The sequence below is a fragment of the Melopsittacus undulatus genome, chromosome 5 (genome assembly GCF_012275295.1).
Source record: "Melopsittacus undulatus isolate bMelUnd1 chromosome 5, bMelUnd1.mat.Z, whole genome shotgun sequence".
NCBI classification, from domain to species: Eukaryota; Metazoa; Chordata; class Aves; order Psittaciformes; family Psittaculidae; genus Melopsittacus; species Melopsittacus undulatus.
This window is the reverse complement of record NC_047531.1, coordinates 28,504,300-28,510,616: the sequence shown is the minus strand read 5'-3', so window position 1 is coordinate 28,510,616 and position 6,317 is coordinate 28,504,300.

The following is a 6,317-nucleotide window of genomic DNA, read 5'->3' as shown; positions in this document are numbered from 1 at the left end:
GCATTTTATTTCAAAAAGGAACATGGATAAGAAGTTCCATCAGGATCAAAATGTCATATGTTACTGTTGAAGGAACAATTATGATGTCACTGTCATTTTACTTGCCTTTTCTCCTGTCCTCTCAAACTTGACCTGACCTGTGATTAAACAAGCAGAGATGTCACTGTAACTTGCTTCTCATGCTAAAAGAGCACAAATAGGCTGACCTCAGCACACAACAGAAATGGTTGGAGTGGCAATAAGTAAATAATAGTACATGTGATCTTCAGCGATTCATTTGTACTTATACCCTGCCTGCAGCACAAGTGGCCACACATCAGTGGGACGACAGAAGTCTTCTTTTATTTTCTATGCATTAATTTTCCTACTCTGTTTACCTAAGCAGCAGAAGTCATATTAACAGTTGTTAGTGAGATAAGATACAGAACGTAATACCTCTTCTAGGCCCCCAGGAAAGGCTTTTGGTAATTTTGGAATGAATGTCTTATTCTCTCCAGCATACTCTGAACGTAAATTTGGAAAGAGGAATTTCTCCAAATAATTATAATGAAATTCTGAATTCCAAATATATTTATTTTCTTTGCTTTTGTGTTGGTGTGCATTGCACACATGCTTTAAGAGATTTCTTTTTTGCGGTTGCTATGGTAAAAAGCAGTCCCCAGTCCTTTTACTTAAAACCCATGAACTGCAATTAAATGTTTAATGTTGTAACATACAACAGCTCTAGTAACACCTTAACAGCTTTGAGCATGATACTCCATCATTTCAGCAGATGGTGATTTTTGGCATTCTGTGTTTTCAGTTTGTTCTTCTCCTTTATAATGCCTGCCATTACATCTTTTGACAAATGCTGCTGGACTAACTTAATTGCAATATGGGTACACTGAAGCATTCCTCAGACCTTTTTGTATTTCTGTTAAAGATGACCAATACATGAAAAAAAACAAGTTTGTATGTGTATCCCTGGCAGCAAATATAAAAGAAGATTTTAAAGTACCTTAAAAATCTGCTTCTTCTCATCTTTAAGCATAAAAATATAGTCTTGAAATATCCTTAGTATACTACAGGAGTCCTACACCTCAGCAGGGAAGGAGACATAATTGATTTTCTCCTGAAGAAAGAACAACTCTGGATGTTTGTCAAGAAACTGAATTAAAGACGGTTTACCAAATTCAGCTTGTTTTACCAAAGAGAGTTTCCTTTTATCGTTATTTCTATAGAGCTGAAGACTGAATTCTCTACGAATTTTGCTTATTTTTGAAGATTTATGACTCATATAAATTCCTTTTAACGTGGAGTTTCAATCATATTTAGAAAAAAGGTTAACTTTGTCCAGAAATTACCAAGAGCAAGATTGTCTGGTGAAACTGTTCTTCAGCTGCTTTCCCTTTTCCTCCCATATAATGTATTTGTATTCCATTTCTTTTTTTTTTTTTTGGACTTAAAATTACTACTGTTCTTCATTTTGCTCCTTGAAGAGATTTTATGTACTAAGCAGGCAGGACACTTCAGATGTAATTCTGTAGTACAAGAATAAGTAAATTTTTACTTTTTGGTACCTTCAGCAGCAGGATTAGCATTTCTGCTTCTTTAAGAAAAGAAAACAGCAGAGAAAAAGGAAAAGAACAGTTTTCCCATAATCATAAGAAGATAATTTTGCAGTTTCAACTTTTAAAATATGAATGTCTCATTCACAGCTATTTCCTGGCTGACTCCAGGTTTCTATGATTATTATTTATTCGGTGCTGATAGTGTGCTTGACATTGTGCAAATATAGAAAGAGATATTCATGGGGACTATCTGCCAGGATTTCCTAGTTGTTAGTGGCAGTGTTAGCCTCTTTGAGCAAAAGCTTGAGGCTGTCTTTAAAAACGAGATGTTTATCCATCCTGCCAACATGTAGCTTCATACATATGACCATGGGAAACACTGCTCAAATGCACCCAGCAAGGCTTTGGAAGGATGGACCCATTGGAGTTTAATTTAATTAGGGCAGTAGCAGCAGGTGATAGCTCTGACTGATCAATCCTTTAAGACCAGTCGTGATAGTTTCAATGGCTGGAAATTTTTTAGGGAACGGTAAGTGGGAAGAATCAATCCTCCTGATTTGGTACCTAAAGAATCAAAGAAGGACTCTTTGCCTGAATGCTACATGCCTTTAAAGTTACATGTGTTCTGTGAAGTACATGAAGTCTTTTGTAAATTACGTGTAGGACCCACCAACAGCCACCGTGCTTAATTCACCTGGACAATGAGTGATGTTGGTGTCTCTCAAGTTGTTGATGCCATTGACTGACATCTGCCATTGGCTTTGTTAGAAACATCTTCCAAATGGTAGCAGTGAAGGTTTTTCCAAAGACTAATTTCCCAGGTTAGCAGCATTTGACACATACTCCCCCTTCACCCCCCCAAAAAAAAGTCATGGTCTAAATGAGAGGATTGTTTGTCTCTTTATTAGAAAAGAGATGCCATCTTTGAATATCGTCTCCAATGGAGCCATTCTAATAGATGGTGTCTTTAGCAACTGTTTCTTGACCTTTTACATGAAAGAGCAGACAGTTTGCTGTTTTCTGTTCTGTAAATGAAGAATGTTTTCCTCATGATCACTTCAAAAAATACCAAAACCTCCCAAATCCCACAAAAAAAAAAAAGAAAAAAATCCCAAACCCCTAAAAGCAAACCCCCAAAACCCCAAACCTAACTTGCAGTGAGGGAAAAGGCAGAATGCAAGTACTTGTCCTTGTTTTCTCCCTGGCTAGGATGAGCAGTTTATTATCTGGTCCTTTCAGACATCCCAGCAGAATGAATGGATGATGACAGTAAGCTTATCTCTTTGTCTGAGATGGTGATACCACCCATCCAAACAAACATTCAAAGGCCTTTGTTAGAGCAACACAAGTCATATATAGGAGTCAGTATCAGAAAGCCCCATTTCCAGAAGTGAACACATCTGCCACATATTGTACAGAAGCAGACAAACCAAAAAGACTCGCAGAAAAATAAACAAACCTCTGAGGGATTTGAAAGCTGAAGTCAAACGTATTGAGCTCAGTTCAGAACTGTGAAGAAAGTTAAAAAAGAATATATCAAATCTAACATACAAATTACAATTCCTGTGTTAGTCATATTTATTATATTCTAAATTTTGTTTGGAAAAGGGAGTGCTCAGATTTCCTTGCCTCTCCACCTCCCAAAAAAAGACTTCTCTTTGCTTGCAAGTAATTTTTCACACTGAGCAAAATGTCGGGTTTAAACTCAGAGGAAAAGTTTAATTAATTCTTATTTTACAAATCCTCCACAATATTTATTCAAACGATTGGCAAATTCCAGGAAGTTCACCCATCCCTGAAAAAGAAGTTTTGTAAACAAATCTGGCAACAAATTTATTTTAACAGCAGCAACCTTGCTAATCTGTCAAGATGTAGTTTGTTTCTGACATTTGATTAAATTCTTTTTGCTTAAGAACAGAAAGTAATTTCCTACAAACAAGCCATTTAGCTGGGACATGTTGGCTGCTCCTCTGATACTTCATAGAACATTTAATTCAACAGAAAAAAAGCTAATAGTAGGCTTAATTTCTGTATTCACAGAACAGCAACAACATCAAAGGTTTCAGGGTCTATAAAACCCATTTATGTTGTATCTTACAACCTGGAGCAGCATTACTACACATCCTCTGGACACAAATGAAGGGAGTGCTTTAGGTTGTGGTTCCACAGGAACTTTCTTGCCCAGACCCCTTATTTCCTGGCCATTTGCTCCTGGCTGTGTCATCCACTCCTGGCTGTGTCATCCACTCAGTTCGTACCCAGCATCAATTAATGGATCCAGTTCCCTTTGTGGCAACACTAGCCATTGTGTGGGCATATTAGCCAGGGGTAGCCCAGGCTGAGGTAAAACAACTGAGTGGTCTGTACAACTTAGGCTGGTTTTGTCAAGAAAAATGCTTGTGTCCAGAAAATGGTTTATGTAAGGAAATAGTCTCAGAGGTTTGCAAATATCAGTTAAACAAAATGGCTAAACCCCACTGTCTGCCATTACTGTCAATTGAAACAAAAGATACATAGGTGCTGTTGTTAAACGTCTATGGACATTACCTTTGTCTGCATTAAGACTGTCCATCCAAATGGGTTGCTGGGTGTGGGAATGTTTTGGGGTGTCCACTTCCTGATACTGAAAGGGATTTGGCATGTCATCTCACTGCTGCCCGTTAGCATAGGAAAAGAGTTTGTGAATTTATGTCATAGCTTCATAAAGCTGCATGTGTCCTGGGATAAAGGCTCAACTGGTGCAAATGTCAGTAGAGCCGTGACAGTTTATACCAACAGGTAAAATGTCCATCCTTCCTGCCACTTCCTCTGCTCCTTCAAACCTAAAAGGCTGATCTAGATCCCAGTGAAGTCAGTGTGAGCTTTCACTTTGTGTTGGATCCAGCTGTAGGCAAACATGCAGCCCCTTAAGTACAGCAATTAAGATACTGAGCTAATGTTAGTAATCCTTTCCTGCCTGCCTAGAACACCCAGACTGTCAGAGGTAGCCTTCATCTAAGGCAAAAGCCTGAGGAAAACAGCTGGGTTTATGTTGCATCTGAAAGGTCAGTCTACATCCCTATGGACTAAAAGGTATGAGGGAACTCCAGGGTTTGCTGCCAGCTTCTTGATACTTATTTCTGGAAGCTGTTAGCTTTGATTTTTTTAGCTAATCTTAGTTATGGGGAACTGAGATGATAGGAGTGAGGGTTTTAGAAAATCACATTTCTAGATACGTTAAATGTGTTTATATAAAAATCTGCCATCCTTGCTTTTCAGGTTCCTTTTTAGATGGAATTTAAATTCAACTTTATTTATGGACACTCAGGACACTGCACATATTATATTTCTTATCTAATACCCAGAATAAGGACTTTGCTAAGTGAACCTCCCTTCAAAACAGAGAAAATACCCCTAAAAAAAAATGGCAGAGTTTGACATCAGTAACTTTATACACTAGTATTTATTTTGAGACTTGTTACCTAAATAATCCTCATTTGGAGAAGCTCGTGGTACAAATTTATTTTTTTTTTGGAGCATATTTAAATCAGAGTAGAAAAGGAAAAATCCCCTGTAAGAATTTATATTTGAATATGTGAAGTAATGAATTTTAAAATATCAGAAAAAGAATTTAGCAGCCTCTTGCTTAATTGGGATTCACACTTTTTAAAATAAAATGGAGCAGTGGGTGTCTCAAATATTCTAACCCTTCTCAGGCTGAAAAATAATGTTCTTTTACATTATTGATTCTGATTCTGTTTGTGATTTAATCCTTTTCTTTACATGGTTAAGGGGTAGAAATAGTGGGAAAGTCACAACCACAGGCAATAACATGGCAATTAACTCGGAGGTACTGGTGGGACATTTAAGCAATTTTAAGTCAATATATATAAACACTAGGTTTCTGGCTTGAAAATCTGGACATTATTTGCAGCTGGAAGATTTGGTTGCTTAAGTGATTTTGATTTTCAAATTGCGTTTGAATATCAACCACTGGTTTGAATCTGCTCCAGATGGGCAATGACTGAAAATTGTTATAATCTGGCACATATTTGGTAGCATAGATAAGTGAGTAGATGGCCTCATTAAAAGTATCTCAAACATATGCACTGATTAAAAAAACCCTCATCTCCAGCTCAGCAGGGTCTTGGCTGAGGGGAACTCAACTGCTCTGAACCCCTAAGGGGTCTTTCTGGCATGACAACAGGAGGAAGTTCATAATGCTGTTGCACATAGAGGTGAATATAAAATGTGTTATGGTCAGGCGTGCCGGCCTATTAGCACATGCAATATGGTATAGGCCAGTGCTTGTTTCCATTGTAGTCATTGGGAACTTCTGTGTGGGCATATGTGTCCCCTCACCTGAGTGAGAATCACACAACTGAGATCATGGATGTCAGAAGTCTGGAAGTGGTATTTATTTTTCCACCAGCAGATCATCAGAATTATTAGCTACCTGGTTAACAAGTATTACAGAAAGATGGGCACCAGGGGTTGGAGGAATTTGAACATCAGGGCTAGCTATCCCAAACCCCCTTTATTGTCACTGTGGAGAAACAGATATTTCAGAAGTACAGTGTTTCCCATCTTAAAGGTGATGGTTAAAGTTGATCACACTGGCTGTGCCCCTTTGTTTCCAAAAGAAGCCTGGGGTGATTATGTATCATTAACATATACAGGTCTGTGGTTTAGTTATTTCAAGGTAGGTAAGGTAAATCCCATCCTCCACATCATCTTATCATTCTGACTGCTACTTGCTAAAGCATTCTGTGAGTATGTTGGTACTTT